The sequence below is a fragment of the Drosophila guanche genome, unplaced genomic scaffold, assembly GCF_900245975.1.
Source record: "Drosophila guanche unplaced genomic scaffold, DGUA_6, whole genome shotgun sequence".
Classification (NCBI taxonomy): domain Eukaryota; kingdom Metazoa; phylum Arthropoda; class Insecta; order Diptera; family Drosophilidae; genus Drosophila; species Drosophila guanche.
This window is the reverse complement of record NW_022995748.1, coordinates 3,202,842-3,220,613: the sequence shown is the minus strand read 5'-3', so window position 1 is coordinate 3,220,613 and position 17,772 is coordinate 3,202,842. Positions and strand designations below refer to the sequence as shown.

Sequence of the window (17,772 nt, the reverse complement as noted above, 5' to 3'; positions counted from 1 at the left end):
GCAAAACCCAAAAAGGCCCTTTTCAGGGCCACAAAAATGTTTTTCCAAAGAATGCCATTTTCAATTTTGACAATATTTAATAAAAAGATCAGTTAACTGCAATCTTCGATTTGCTAGAGACCAAAACAATCTATATACACTATGCCTGTGCATCGTTCTCCAGGCGAACAGTTCGGCTAGGTTCTGTTCTGAAAAACTCGTTTAGATCGCCGTCTGCGTCGAGGAGTTTGAACTGGACGCTAAGTTAAATAATAAATATCTGTGGCTTATCATAAGTAATGCAAGGTTTTTATATAGTTTTGTAGCCCCGTAAAGGGCTTGTTTAAATCCATTTCAGATGTATTCGAGTGCAAGTGCGACCATGTACACCAGCGTGTACCATTTCGCAATTTACTTCTTGGCCGCCGTCGTCTTTCGGCTTAATTCCCTGTCTGTAAAAACGCATATGGCAGCGCAATCAAATGAGACATCAGCAGCCGGTTGTGTATGCCCTGATATCATGGCTTTCTTCTGGGCTGATTATTGTAGCGCCATCTGTTGGAGATGCCAGGTCTTCGGTTTACTATGCTGTGGCGCTCTCTGTCCGATGTTTGCTTTGAAAGTGCATATAGATACTACATGAAAGCGCCATCTGCCTGCGAAAAACGTGTGCCATGAATAATCGAATAACAATTCAATTACATCGTTTACATTGCAGCCCTAGTTAGCATGCGGTTAGCTTGGTTTTTTGTTGACCTTTTCGGCTGGAAACTTATTTTGTTAATAATTCAATAAAAGAAAGTCCTGAAAACTAACCAACCTGGAAAATTTTTTTTAATATCTGATTAAATTATATTTTTAGGGCTGAGATTCCTATCCAGCGCTATCAAGCACATCGGTATATTTACGATGTATATGGAAAATGAAAGGTACATTGTGGTATATTTCTGAGGGTCAGGCGATATATTTTATCTTTGAAGGACTTTATTTTGCTAAAGAATATAGATATTCATATAAAATATGTCATAGTTGAAAAATAAATATATCGATATATCGTAACCACTAAACAAAAATAGTATGCTGTCGGACCCTCAGAAACATACCGAAATGCACCTTTCCATTTTCAAAATATACTGAAAAGTATATAATATAGCATAGCTCTGTATTTTCTTTTTTTTAATTTAATCGCTACAGCGAAATTAGAAGGTCGCACGACGATGAGTCTGCGTTGACCAATATAAGAAAACCAGGGACGTCCGAGACGCTTCTTATGCATCACAACTTTTATACCCGGTACTCAGTACTACATCTTCACCTTAGCGGTTTTTTGTCAAATTTTACATTTTTTCTTCAACTGTCATCTACATCCACATCACTTCTCACGCAAAAAACGCTCTTTTAGCACGCCACCCTCCCCTAGAACCACACACTGCAAAGTCACGGCAGAGGCAGAGATGCGGCAGAGGCCGAGGCAGAGGTACGGCAGAGACCGCACACTGCAGAAGCAGAGTGTGAATGAGAGAATGTGCAAAAAAACAAATAAAAGCTGCGGGACGGGGTTTGTTTAGCCACTGGAAATTAATTTCTTTATTCTTTATTCTTTATTCGATCCTAATTTGGTGATCTGATAGATATGGCCATTCCCTACGGAATGGCTTTGTAGCTTTGGTAGGTTTTCGCCCTTTTGCGGGGGCGGAAGGGAGCGGGGCTCATTTTTTAAATACACTTGTAACAGTGTGAGCATACAGAAGTCTGGATGCAACATTTGGTCTCTATCTTTTCTGGTCTCTGAGTACTAGGCGGTCATCAGGACGGACAGACAGACATGGCTCAATCGACTCAGCTATTGATGCTGATCAAGAATATATATACTATTTACCCCATTTACTCTTCGAGTACCGGGTATAAAAACATTTTTAAAAGAAGTTTTTAATTATTCTTCAGCTTGCTGCCTAAAACCATTAAGAGCGCGCTCTGTTTGCGGTTGACATTACATTTAGGGACTCCGATTTGGACTCGAAACTACATACATACATACATGTATTTACATATAAAGTTTCCAACATAGAGCTTGGGGGGCTATTTTACAACTCCGCACTGGGCGCAAATATTCCATGGCACGGCCCTGTACATACATATATGCCCAAAATGGCTGCCTTCTTTGCGCTATCACCGCGATGGTGATCGCCGTGAGCAGCTGAAGTAAGCATCTTGCGTGTCTGCTTTGTGGTCTCATTTGCTTGCGCGCGGCACAGTGGCCCGAATCTCATTAGCGCTTGAAGCAAACTTGAACAAATTTTTGGAGCGCAAGAATGCTGTTTTTGTATACACACATGCATATGTACGTTCTGGTGTACTGAATAGCGTGTGGGTGTTATGTTATGTCATTAAAAATATGAGGAATATTTTAATGGACGGGGTCACATTGGACCCATTCAACGTCGACGGTGTCTTAGGGAAGACGTCGTTGAAAAGCCTTAAAAATAATTACGGTGCGATAGTTGGGCCATTGGAGATCCGGGTGGATTGACAGAAATCATGCTTCGGAAGGCAAACGCACCTCAAAACGAGAAGGGACGTGTGAGACGCTTTTTACGCGTCACAACTTTTATACCCGTCACTCAGTACTACATCTGCACCTTAGCGGTGTTTTGTCAAATTTTAAATTTTTTCTTCATCTGTCTTGTCTGTCTACATCTACAACACTTCTCACACCAACACGCTGCGTTAGCTCGCCGCCCTTCCCTAGACCCACACACTGCAGACTCGAGGCAGAGGCAGAGGCAAAGGCACCGTCCGCACCCAAAAAAAAAAAAACAAACAAAAGCTGCGGGACGGGGTGGGTTAAAATTCGAAAGAGACATCGACAGGGGGAGGGCAGAGGCAGGGGCCGAGTGAAGCAGAAGCAGAGTGTGAATGAGAGAATGTAAAAAGAACAACAAAGCAACCGTCTGTCCGTCTTGTTTGTCGGCTAGTTCTCAGAGACTGTACGATTTAGATTTAAACATCAAAACCGTATGGTTAGACCTAAATTTAGGTCTGTTAAGAATTCTCAGTAACCTATATAAATATTCTCAAACTACCCAATAAATATGAGATATGCACCGCTGACCTAAATAAATATTTAACAGACAGCTGGATGCACGTGCATGCACATGCATGCACATAATCTTATTATATTGATAACACAGTCATAAATAACATTCGAGATGATCTGCAGTTGTAAAATGTCACACCATCTGCATGATAATCGTTTTACGACAGTCATATAAATATCTTTCCATACTTACTTATACTTAGAACTAATTAAACAAGCCTATGATCCTAAGTAAACAATTGTACTACTAGAAACTGTATATATACCGCACATTTTACGAAATAAAATCAGTACGAAAGAAAACTCTGATGTATTCACATATCCGAAGCCCAATTTGTTCAAGTACCGATTGCGGCGACATTTTGTTACTGGTACGTGAACCGGTGGCATACACATTTATATTTCATCATACGATTTTCATCTTGACAATCACCAGAACCAAGTGAATCTACATCAACAGATTCATTTGATTCATTCATTTGATTCCTCCTGGAGATGAACTGGAAGTGATTCTTTGTAGTCAAATCCTTCCATGCAGTGCTCGGATATATACGGCAGCTCCAAAAGCTTTCTCCGATGCGTCAACAAAAGTGTGTATTTCTGATGCTATCGGAAATTTTCCTTGGAATATATGACGAGGTACTTTTATGGTGTTTAATATTTTTAACTCCTCCCTGTACCTTTTCCATTCCTCCTGGAGATGAACTGGAAGTGCTTCTTTGTAGTCAAATCCTTCCTTTGTGAGATGTTGCATAAAGATCTTTGCCTTCATTACCACCGGTGAGAAGAGTCCAAGTGGATCGAAAATCCTAAAGATCTCTGATACGACATCTCTTCTAGNAAGAGACAGGTCATAAATAACATTCGAGATGATCTGCAGTTGTAAAATGTCACACCATCTGCATGATAATCGTTTTACGACAGTCATATAAATATCTTTCCATACTTACTTATACTTAGAACTAATTAAACAAGCCTATGATCCTAAGTAAACAATTGTACTACTAGAAACTGTATATATACCGCACATTTTACGAAATAAAATCAGTACGAAAGAAAACTCTGATGTATTCACATATCCGAAGCCCAATTTGTTCAAGTACCGATTGCGGCGACATTTTGTTACTGGTACGTGAACCGGTGGCATACACATTTATATTTCATCATACGATTTTCATCTTGACAATCACCAGAACCAAGTGAATCTACATCAACAGATTCATTTGATTCATTCATTTGATTCCTCCTGGAGATGAACTGGAAGTGATTCTTTGTAGTCAAATCCTTCCATGCAGTGCTCGGATATATACGGCAGCTCCAAAAGCTTTCTCCGATGCGTCAACAAAAGTGTGTATTTCTGATGCTATCGGAAATTTTCCTTGGAATATATGACGAGGTACTTTTATGGTGTTTAATATTTTTAACTCCTCCATGTACCTTTTCCATTCCTCCTGGAGATGAACTGGAAGTGCTTCTTTGTAGTCAAATCCTTCCTTTGTGAGATGTTGCATAAAGATCTTTGCCTTCATTACCACCGGTGAGAAGAGTCCAAGTGGATCGAAAATCCTAAAGATCTCTGATACGACATCTCTTCTAGATATTACATCCTTGGTGGCAATTTCTGTTCTTCCACAAAACTTGTCAGATTTAGGCATCCAAGTGATTCCCAGGGTTTTACTGCTGTACTCTTCATAAGCAGTATCGTCCAATTGTACGCTTGAAGTGATGTCTTCCGTTGGAATTCCTTGAAGTACCTGAACGTTGTTCGTGCACCATTTTCTTAAGTTAAACCCTGATTTATGCAGTAGTTTGTTAAGTTCTTGCTGTCTCTGGAGGGCTTCTGGTATGGAATCTGCTCCTGTTAAGCAATCATCCACATAAAAGTCATTTTCCAAAGCGGGTATTCCTTTCTTTCCCTTTGGGCGAGATATTGTAGACATTTTGTGGCTAAATATGGAGCCGCCTTTGTTCCATAAGTCACTGTTTTTAGTCTATAGTATCGTAGATCTTCTGATAGATCATTGCGCCATACTATTGTCTGATAGTACTGGTCCTCGGGATTGATCCAGATCTGACGATACATTTTTTCGATGTCGGCAGTAAATACATATCTGTGCATCCTGAACCTAGAAAAATTGAAAATATTGAATTTTGCACAGTTGGACCTTTATGCATCAGGTCGTTGAGCGATTTTCCGGACAAGGTAACTACAGACGCATCAAAAACCACTCTCAATTTAGTTGTAGAGCTGTCAGGTTTTACGACACAATGGTGTGGGATGAAATAACGTGATCTTGCTATTTCTTTTGTCTGCATTTCCTTCATATGACCAAGAGCCTCATATTCTTTCATAAATGTAACGTAGCTTGTCTTGGTTTCCGGATCTCGAGCGAGCCGCTTTTCTAAGCAAACAAATCGTCGTGTCGCTAGATCACGACTCTGCCCCAAAAAGGGCAATCGGACGCTGAGTTTATTATCTGATGCCATCTGAACATTTTGTAAAAAAATGCTGCTCACATCGTTTTTCCAGTGGAGAAAAATATGTTGTGTTGTTTGGAAATGAGTCCAGTTCCCAAAATTTTGCGATCTGTTGATCGACCTTTTCTTCTTCCGTCAATACTGCACATGTGCTCGGATTTTTTGAAGCGTCTTTTAGCTTTCCAGCCACAATCCATCCTAATTTGTTTTTTTGTAATTTAGGCAATCCTATTCCAATTGATACATGCTTGTCTTGCATGATATCGAAGTAGTGTTCTGCTCCTAACAGAATGTCTATTTTTCCAACTTTGTCGAAATTGGGATCAGCTAATGTTATGCCTTGCTTCCAACAAGATGTATCAATTGACTGTGCTGGTTGATCTAAGACTATGTGTGGCAGTATAATTGCCTCTAGTCTTGTACTGAATTTGATGTTTGTGTTCGTCCGCCAATTCCATTTATTTGTAGATCTGATTTTTCCACTTTCAGATCTAATATTTTCAATGCTCTTTCCGAGATTACATTGACTTGTGAGCCTGAGTTAAGCAATGCTCTAAACTCGGCAATTTGTCCATTGTTGCCTTGGATATGAACTCGAGCGGTAGCCAATAGTACATAATTATTTTGTATACTATTTGCTGATGCTGCAGTTTTGGCTTCGGACTTAGTTTCCAAATGGAGAAGAGTGTTGTGCCCTTTGTTGCATTTAAAACAATCTCTTCTTTGGCAATTTTTTGCTGTGTGATTGCGTTTGAAACATTTGACGCACAGTTGGTTCTTTTGAACCCAATTTAATCTATCTGCAGAAGTTTTCTTTAAGAACTGTGTGCATTTATAGATAGAGTGATTTGTCTTTTCACAAAAATGGCAGACTACTGGCTTTCAGCTCCTGCTGAGGCACATGTGATGGGTTTCTTTGGTTTTTCCCATCCAATGGCTTCAAATGTAAAAAACCTTTGCTCGAGAAATTTCATGAATTCGCTCAAAGGTTGTAATTCCTTAGCATTCTGTATAGATTGCTCATACAACGTATGAGTTTGACGATCTAATTTCTTCGTCAGAAAACATAGTAGAAGCGTATCCCATTTATCTGTTTCTATGTCGATGTTATTTAGAGCTGCTAAGGTTTCTTTGATGTTATCGTGTAATACCTTAATTGATTTGGCATCATTTGATATGTTTGGTTGATCCAATAATTTTTGAATCAATGTGTTACTGAGCACTCTCTTGTTGCTGAAACGCTCTTGTAACGTATTCCAAGCTGTAATGTAATTCCTTCTGTTAACGAAAGGTGGGGTATTAAATTTTATGCCTCTCCCGTAACATTGGTTTTTAAATACCCCATCTTTTGAATGACGGGTACAGATGCTTCATGAATCATTTTCTTAAAAATGTCATGAAATTGTTGCCACTTTAGGTAGTCTCCATCAAACTTGCGGATTGCAAGCTTTGGCAGGGGTAATGCATTATGCATATGTGGAGCAGGAACAAATGGCTGAACAGGGTCTGATACAGTCATTGTTTGAATTGTTAATACTTCATCTTCAGCTGCAATATAACTGTTAATGTTATATCCCATTTTCACAGGATCGATGCATTTGGAATAGATTTTGACATGAATCGTTCTAATTTCATCCCAATATTTTAATATTATTGGGTTGAAATCCTTTCGCGTCTCATTTGTCATTCTGTTCATGATGCGCTGTAGACTTTCAAGCAGCACCCTTTGTTCTCTGATCATGGGCTCAATTTCGGACTCATTCTTCATAGAGGTACTAGATCCAGAAACTATCTTCATTTCCAAAGAAGACAATTGTTTAGTTAACTCGTCGTTGTATTTGCTGACCAATTCTTTGATATTTTCAAAATATTTATTAGAGAAATAATTGTGCTCATATTTCGCGCCATGAGTTATTTCTTGAATGTTTGTGTCTTCCATTAAAAATGTTTTCCAGAGATTCATTAACCTCTCAAGTCGGGTTTGAAAATATTCAGGCTGCTGCTTCCTTTCAGCGGGATCCTTTTTGTAGTTCCTGATGATGTTTTGGATCTCTTCGACCGTGGCCAATTGCGTGTCCAGCACAACATTAATGCTTGATGATGCCATTTTTTATTATTTGCCGTACTACTTTGACCCGATGGAGGTATTTGTTTGTCGTTATGACAGGCTGTGCCTCTACTCACAACCAAAAAAGGTGGTCAAAGTAGACTAACAAATTTTTTTAATGACAATGTCGAATGTTTTTTTTTTTAATCCAACCGTAGTCGCCAAGTTGACTGTATCGGTTTGGGTAGATTTAAATAAATCCAGCTAGTTTTCGTTCACAGAAGGTAATGATAAATCACAACTGTGATTGATGACGTATGTATGTAAATTGGTCGCCAAGTTAACCAATTATGTAGGATTTTCCAACTAAATCCCAGTTCCAAATCGGGAACAATACTCCAGATGAACGGTTAAATGTCCAAAAGTCGGGAGGTCACCAAATGAATGATTCAAATGAATCTGTTGATGTAAATTCACTTGGTTCTGGTGATTGTCAATATGACAATCGTATGATGAAATATAAATGTGTATGCCACCGGTTCACGTACCAGTAACAAAATGTCGCCGCAATCGGTACTTGAACAAATTGGGCTTCGGATATGTGAATACATCAGAGTTTTCTTTCGTACTGATTTTATTTGGTAAAATGTGCGGTATATATACAGTTTCTAGTAGTACAATTGTTTACTTAGGATCATAGGCTTGTTTAATTAGTTCTAAGTATAAGTAAGTATGGAAAGATATTTATATGACTGTCGTAAAACGATTATCATGCAGATGGTGTGACATTTTACAACTGCAGATCATCTCGAATGTTATTTATGACTGTGTTATCAATATAATAAGATTATGTGCATGCATGTGCATGCACGTGCATCCAGCTGTCTGTTAAATATTTATTTAGGTCAGCGGTGCATATCTCATATTTATTGGGTAGTTTGAGAATATTTATATAGGTTACTGAGAATTCTTAACAGACATAAATTTAGGTCTGACCATACGGTTTGATGTTTAAATCTAAATCGTACATCCTCCCGGCCGTTGACCATGGTACCATGATACCATGGACCATTCAACCATCATTAATGTTGATTGTAAACGGCTGACTTGGTGTGTGCCTCCATTCGCTGATGTGGTAGGCTGTTGTATTGGCTGCGAAGTATTCCTGGCTTTGTGCCATTTCTTGACCAAATGAACTATTACAATGATCATTATGAAGATCATTGCAATGTATATGGCAATATGGTGATGACCGATATTTTCAAGGTTGTGGGGTAACTTGAAACTATTCGGTGGNACATGTGCAGTATTGACGGAAGAAGAAAAGGTCGATCAACAGATCGCAAAATTTTGGGAACTGGACTCATTTCCAAACAACACAACATATTTTTCTCCACTGGAAAAACGATGTGAGCAGCATTTTTTTACAAAATGTTCAGATGGCATCAGATAATAAACTCAGCGTCCGATTGCCCTTTTTGGGGCAGAGTCGTGATCTAGCGACACGACGATTTGTTTGCTTAGAAAAGCGGCTCGCTCGAGATCCGGAAACCAAGACAAGCTACGTTACATTTATGAAAGAATATGAGGCTCTTGGTCATATGAAGGAAATGCAGACAAAAGAAATAGCAAGATCACGTTATTTCATCCCACACCATTGTGTCGTAAAACCTGACAGCTCTACAACTAAATTGAGAGTGGTTTTTGATGCGTCTGTAGTTACCTTGTCCGGAAAATCGCTCAACGACCTGATGCATAAAGGTCCAACTGTGCAAAATTCAATATTTTCAATTTTTCTAGGTTCAGGATGCACAGATATGTATTTACTGCCGACATCGAAAAAATGTATCGTCAGATCTGGATCAATCCCGAGGACCAGTACTATCAGACAATAGTATGGCGCAATGATCTATCAGAAGATCTACGATACTATAGACTAAAAACAGTGACTTATGGAACAAAGGCGGCTCCATATTTAGCCACAAAATGTCTACAATATCTCGCCCAAAGGGAAAGAAAGGAATACCCGCTTTGGAAAATGACTTTTATGTGGATGATTGCTTAACAGGAGCAGATTCCATACCAGAAGCCCTCCAGAGACAGCAAGAACTTAACAAACTACTGCATAAATCAGGGTTTAACTTAAGAAAATGGTGCACGAACAACGTTCAGGTACTTCAAGGAATTCCAACGGAAGACATCACTTCAAGCGTACAATTGGACGATACTGCTTATGAAGAGTACAGCAGTAAAACCCTGGGAATCACTTGGATGCCTAAATCTGACAAGTTTTGTGGAAGAACAGAAATTGCCACCAAGGATGTAATATCTAGAAGAGATGTCGTATCAGAGATCTTTAGGATTTTCGATCCACTTGGACTCTTCTCACCGGTGGTAATGAAGGCAAAGATCTTTATGCAACATCTCACAAAGGAAGGATTTGACTACAAAGAAGCACTTCCAGTTCATCTCCAGGAGGAATGGAAAAGGTACATGGAGGAGTTAAAAATATTAAACACCATAAAAGTACCTCGTCATATATTCCAAGGAAAATTTCCGATAGCATCAGAAATACACACTTTTGTTGACGCATCGGAGAAAGCTTTTGGAGCTGCCGTATATATCCGAGCACTGCATGGAAGGATTTGACTACAAAGAATCACTTCCAGTTCATCTCCAGGAGGAATCAAATGAATGAATCAAATGAATCTGTTGATGTAGATTCACTTGGTTCTGGTGATTGTCAAGATGAAAATCGTATGATGAAATATAAATGTGTATGCCACCGGTTCACGTACCAGTAACAAAATGTCGCCGCAATCGGTACTTGAACAAATTGGGCTTCGGATATGTGAATACATCAGAGTTTTCTTTCGTACTGATTTTATTTCGTAAAATGTGCGGTATATATACAGTTTCTAGTAGTACAATTGTTTACTTAGGATCATAGGCTTGTTTAATTAGTTCTAAGTATAAGTAAGTATGGAAAGATATTTATATGACTGTCGTAAAACGATTATCATGCAGATGGTGTGACATTTTACAACTGCAGATCATCTCGAATGTTATTTATGACTGTGTTATCAATATAATAAGATTATGTGCATGCATGTGCATGCACGTGCATCCAGCTGTCTGTTAAATATTTATTTAGGTCAGCGGTGCATATCTCATATTTATTGGGTAGTTTGAGAATATTTATATAGGTTACTGAGAATTCTTAACAGACCTAAATTTAGGTCTAACCATACGGTTTTGATGTTTAAATCTAAATCGTACAGTCTCTGAGAACTAGCCGACAAACAAGACGGACAGACGGTTGCTTTGTTGTTCTTTTTACATTCTCTCATTCACACTCTGCGTCTGCTTCACTCGGCCCCTGCCTCTGCCCTGCCTCTGCCCTCCCCCTGCCGATGACTCTTCCGACTTTTAACCCACACCGTCCCGCAGCTTATATTGTTTTTTTTTGTGTGCGGGCGCTGCCTCTGCCACGAGTCTGCAGTGTGTGGGTCTAGGGAAGAGCGGCGAGCTAAAGGCATAAAGCAACTATACAAGGAGGCCTCGTCGGTGGCAGAGTTACTCGCTGCTTTTCACAATTCTCAGTGCACGTTTGCTTGTCGACGCGGAAGGTTGGATGTAATAGCGAATTGGAGAACGAAACGGTGATGGTCGACCGTGATGAGATGGATTCCATCATGGAAGAGCTGAAATTTCAAAAATACTTCGAAGCCCTGAGTAATACAGGAAAAACTTCGGCGCCACCAACTGTAACTGCAACATCAACATCAACACCAGCATCAACCCCTAAAAAACAAAAAAAAAACAAAAAACACCAAACCCCCAACACAAAAAAACAGCAAATAACAACGAGAGTTCCAGTGTCTTAACCAACCAAGCCCCAGGTGAGGATGAGTTAGGCTATAACGAATTCCCGATCCTACCAACACCACCCAAGCCCACTGGACTTGCGGGGATCAAAAAACCAACGCCCAGGAAACAGCAGGTAGCAGAACCTTTAAAAGAAAAAGGTCTACCGGTCATTGTAACATATGAAAAAAACCCAAAGGCACTGACAAAACTAATGAAGGAGACATCAAAAAAGTGCACTCTAAATATAGTGAACAAAAATGTCATCCATGTGAAGCTCTTCTCCCTGGCAGAATTCAACCTAACCAAGGAGAAATTCAACAAGAACAAGGTGATGTACTACAGTTACACACCTAAACAAATAAAGCCGCATACGGTCATTTTAAGAAATCTGCCTCTCGAAATATACACCGCAGAGGAGGTAAAAGAAGCCCTAGTCGAGGCCGTACCTGAACTAAATATAATGTCAGTCAAGGCCTACAAGGACAAACTGTGGATGATTCAGATAGACCTGCGTCCACTGCACAGGTAACCATACGGCCAATGCAAAGATTTGCCCCGTACGTATGGAATACCTAAAGAAAGTCGCAGAAAGGCAAGGCTCTCACGCAAAAGAGAGCAGCCAAGACAATCGCAACACCTGCACCTACTCGAAACAGAGTAGAAAAGGGACGAAGCTACGCCTCAGCAGCTAAAACCAGACCAACACCAACACCTGCACAACCAAAAGTAACTCCGAGAGTTCGCCATGAGAGACAACAAAAGGCTGAAAACAACGCCAGTTTCTCCTTCGAACAACTGAAAGGAGCTTCGATATTAAGCGGTTCTGGTCAAGAAGTACCCAAACACCAGCTCGGACAAAAAAGGGAAGCAACAGCTAATCGTCGACTTCCTGATCCAAATCGCACTAAACTAAAATGCCAGTAAAAATAATGTTCCAAAACGTCAATGGCATCGTTCAACTCAGAAAGAGGAACGAACTTAACGAGCTGCTAAACAAACACAGACCAGATTTGATGCTGCTAGCAGAGCACAATCTGCCTGCATTCACCAGGGCTCAGAAACTACCAATTCGTGAGACAACAGGTGCCAAGCTTGGTTTCATCAACGATGAACAACTCAAGAAGCCCTAAAACCTCAGTAGCCATCTGAGTGAGAAACGGCCTAAAATACGAACTGGTGAAAATTTACCAAATGCAATACATCGACGCTGTAGCAGTGCAGATATTCCACACAAACAGAAACAACGCAAGATTCGGGCTTGTGTCAGTTGCACTCTACCTGAGCCCTACCCATCCTCTACTAAGCTCAGACTTGGACATCCTTATGCACTCGCTGACCAAACTAGAGGACCACGAGCTCATAATCGGATGTGACTTGAATGCGAAACACCCAAACTGGAACAGACCCTCTCACCATCCAAATCACATCAACTCGTCAGGAAATAGGCTGGAGGAATGGCTAGCAAACCAACTGAAGCATTTGGATGAGGGTTGGCTTCTTGGGTGTGCGGGTTTAGGCTGCCCTCTGAGGAGTTATCTGATGAAGTATCGTAGTAGGAGTTATGGTTATCTGTTGGTGTGTATATGTAAGCCGACGTTTTGGTAGTTTCTGAAGGGAAGTCTGGTGAAACCGTATTGTTAGTTGTATTTAGATCCTGTGTTGGCTGATTGTTACAACCAACCAAAGTCCTTACATAACTTCCAAAAAATAAACCCCATCCACTGGAACACAATCATCCTTCAGAACCTGAGACAAATTCCAAACACCCAAAACATAAACTCAGCTGACATAGATGGTCACGTCCAAACATTAACATATGCAATAGACAGAGCTTTAAATTCCAGTGAAGCAATTCCAAAAATCACCCTAAGCCCGAATAACCCCAACAATCCGTTTGTCCGACTTAGCCAATACTGCCTAAACCTAATCAAAAGAAAGCGAAAACTCAGACGCGTTCTTTTCCGCCGCACATCCACACTGACAGCCAGCCAAAGGACGCAAATAAAAAACTTAATAAAAGACTTGGACATACAGATTACCTGCCATGTAGAGTTTGCAGAACTGAAATCAATAGACCAAAAACTGCGCAAAGTAAACCCAAGCAAAATCAGCCACAAAACACTCCAAGCCCTTAATCCTAACACGCCGCCAAAAGAACAACTTGCGCACGATATTCAACTGACGAATGAAGAAGCAGCTCTTATCGACCTGGACTACAGCACATCTCCAACCATTAGCTCCACCTTCGACAAAATCAATGCTCTCGCGTGGTCCTTTGAAAGAGTCCATAGCCAGAACGCTAACATCACTGACTCAGACCCTGTTCTTAGGGCACACTCAACCTATGTTAACGAAAGCATAGCCCAAACCGTATCCACAACACTAAATACGTACAAAACTACATTTAATACTTACAAAACAGCAGACGGTAACTGGCCCGAGTCCTCCGAGCATGGATTCACAAACGCCGAAGACCTCTTCGAAATGCTAAAAACAAAAAACTCGAAGAAAACCATGGGACCGGACGGCACAAGCAACTTCCTGATGAAGCACTGCAACATGCCCATCCTGAAACACCTGGCAACGCTGTTCAACCACTGCCTCAACTTGGGATATTTTCCGTCCGAGTGGAAGAACAGCAGAATCATCGCTATCCAAAAACCAGGAATAAGTCCGCAAAGCCTCCGGGCCTACAGACCAATTGCACTTCTATCTGCAATAAGTCTGCTGCTGGAAAAAGTTATAATGGAACAAATACAGAAGCACATGGGCATAAATGACACGCTGAAGGATTCTCAGTATGGATTTAGGGCGAAATCATCGACCAACCATGCANAATTTACCAAATGCAATACATCGACGCTGTAGCAGTGCAGATATTCCACACAAACAGAAACAACGCAAGATTCGGGCTTGTGTCAGTTGCACTCTACCTGAGCCCTACCCATCCTCTACTAAGCTCAGACTTGGACATCCTTATGCACTCGCTGACCAAACTAGAGGACCACGAACTCATAATCGGATGTGACTTGAATGCGAAACACCCAAACTGGAACAGACCCTCTCACCATCCAAATCACATCAACTCGTCAGGAAATAGGCTGGAGGAATGGCTAGCAAACCAACTCTTCGTAAACCTACTCCCAACCGAAGAACCCACACGCCCAAATCCGACGGGAGACTCCTCAATAGACTACTTCATAGCATCATCCTCAATACCAATAGACAACCACACATATACATTCGGCTGCAAAACCATCAAAGACTTCCCTTCAGACCACTTTGGCATAACAATCAACATAAATCTAGGACACAACCGACTAACATACAACCAACCAAAGTCCTTACATAACTTCCAAAAAATAAACCCCATCCACTGGAACACAATCATCCTTCAGAACCTGAGACAAATTCCAAACACCCAAAACATAAACTCAGCTGACATAGATGGTCACGTCCAAACATTAACATATGCAATAGACAGAGCTTTAAATTCCAGTGAAGCAATTCCAAAAATCACCCTAAGCCCGAATAACCCCAACAATCCGTTTGTCCGACTTAGCCAATACTGCCTAAACCTAATCAAAAGAAAGCGAAAACTCAGACGCGTTCTTTTCCGCCGCACATCCACACTGACAGCCAGCCAAAGGACGCAAATAAAAAACTTAATAAAAGACTTGGACATACAGATTACCTGCCATGTAGAGTTTGCAGAACTGAAATCAATAGACCAAAAACTGCGCAAAGTAAACCCAAGCAAAATCAGCCACAAAACACTCCAAGCCCTTAATCCTAACACGCCGCCAAAAGAACAACTTGCGCACGATATTCAACTGACGAATGAAGAAGCAGCTCTTATCGACCTGGACTACAGCACATCTCCAACCATTAGCTCCACCTTCGACAAAATCAATGCTCTCGCGTGGTCCTTTGAAAGAGTCCATAGCCAGAACGCTAACATCACTGACTCAGACCCTGTTCTTAGGGCACACTCAACCTATGTTAACGAAAGCATAGCCCAAACCGTATCCACAACACTAAATACGTACAAAACTACATTTAATACTTACAAAACAGCAGGACGCTGAGCTGTCCCTAATAAGATCGGTCCCAGCAGGCGTTCCACAAGGATCACTGCTGGCGCCCACCTTATACAACATTTACCTGGCCGACATGCCCGACTACCAAACCCCTACCGGATCTACCACAAAAATCAAAGCACTAATATATGCTGATGATATCCACGATAACCGAAGCAGTCCGAGTTATGTCTGGCGTCTTTTGCTTGATTTGCCCATGGACTTGAATGATACGTTGATGAAGTGATTTACCGTGGACTTTAATTTACGGCTGTTCACATGTTCGCGTTAGGAATCTCCCGGAGCACATTCGCTGGACATGTCCTTACGCTCTTCGAAATGCGGGTTGAACATGTATATGTTTAGTCTGCCTATCAAAAACGAGATGCAGTTAAAGTACCTAGGCGTCGTCTACGACGAAAAGCTCAACTTCAAGTTAAGTAATTCATATGTACGCATTGTAAATTTGAACATTTTTTTATATCCTTTACTCGAAGAGTAAATAGGGTATATTGTATTTAGGGGAATAACGGTTGTATGTAACGCACAGAAGAAAACGTTTCCGACCCCATAAAGTATATATATTCTTGATCAGCATCAATAGACGAGTCGATAGAGCCATGTCTGTCTGTCCGTCTTGTTTGTCGGCTAGTTCTCAGAGACTATAAGAGCTAGAGCCACCAAATTTTGCATCCAGACTGCTATATGCTCACACTGAAACCAGTGTATTTAAAAAATGAGCAACGCCCCTTCCGCCCCGCAAAAGGGCGAAAACCTCTCATTAGATGTTAAAACTTCTATTTTATTTTGAGTTGTAAGGTCGGTAAGGCATCCTTTACCGGTATACATAGTCTAGTGGTTTAACCCTAGGCTAGCCTAGTAATAATATCGGTGTTACCTCTGTAAATAAAGGTCACCGATTTGGGTGGGACAGGGCGTCGAAAACAACAAGAAAAATGTAAGAGAGTAAGTGTGAGACGGTCTGCTTCACTCGGCCCCTGCCTCTGCCCTGCCTCTGCCCTCCCCCTGCCGATGACTCTTCCGACTTTTAACCCACACCGTCCCGCAGCTTATATTGTTTTTTTTTGTGTGCGGGCGCTGCCTCTGCCACGAGTCTGCAGTGTGTGGGTCTAGGGAAGAGCGGCGAGCTAAAGGCATAAAGCAACTATACAAGGAGGCCTCGTCGGTGGCAGAGTTACTCGCTGCTTTTCACAATTCTCAGTGCACGTTTGCTTGTCGACGCGGAAGGTTGGATGTAATAGCGAATTGGAGAACGAAACGGTGATGGTCGACCGTGATGAGATGGATTCCATCATGGAAGAGCTGAAATTTCAAAAATACTTCGAAGCCCTGAGTAATACAGGAAAAACTTCGGCGCCACCAACTGTAACTGCAACATCAACATCAACACCAGCATCAACCCCTAAAAAACAAAAAAAAAACAAAAAACACCAAACCCCCAACACAAAAAAACAGCAAATAACAACGAGAGTTCCAGTGTCTTAACCAACCAAGCCCCAGGTGAGGATGAGTTAGGCTATAACGAATTCCCGATCCTACCAACACCACCCAAGCCCACTGGACTTGCGGGGATCAAAAAACCAACGCCCAGGAAACAGCAGGTAGCAGAACCTTTAAAAGAAAAAGGTCTACCGGTCATTGTAACATATGAAAAAAACCCAAAGGCACTGACAAAACTAATGAAGGAGACATCAAAAAAGTGCACTCTAAATATAGTGAACAAAAATGTCATCCATGTGAAGCTCTTCTCCCTGGCAGAATTCAACCTAACCAAGGAGAAATTCAACAAGAACAAGGTGATGTACTACAGTTACACACCTAAACAAATAAAGCCGCATACGGTCATTTTAAGAAATCTGCCTCTCGAAATATACAACGCAGAGGAGGTAAAAGAAGCCCTAGTCGAGGCCGTACCTGAACTAAATATAATGTCAGTCAAGGCCTACAAGGACAAACTGTGGATGATTCAGATAGACCTGCGTCCGCTGCGCAGGTAACCATACGGCCAATGCAAAGATTTGCCCCGTACGTATGGAATACCTAAAGAAAGTCGCAGAAAGGCAAGGCTCTCACGCAAAAGAGAGCTGCCAAGACAATCGCAACACCTGCACCTACTCGAAACAGAGTAGAAAAGGGACGAAGCTACGCCTCAGCAGCTAAAACCGGACCAACACCAACACCTGCACAACCAAAAGTAACTC

General features: G+C 41.2%; 1 protein-coding gene across 1 annotated transcript in view; it reads left to right on the top strand.

Moving 5' to 3' along the window:
* LOC117584032 (histone H2B) overlaps window positions 1-25 on the top strand; it is a 1,158-nt gene extending 1,133 nt beyond the window's left edge. Inside the window, exon 2 of the mRNA XM_034272768.1 lies at window positions 1-25. The gene's annotated coding sequence lies outside the window, so the exon portion shown is untranslated.
* The last annotated feature ends 17,747 nt before the right edge of the window (window positions 26-17,772 follow it).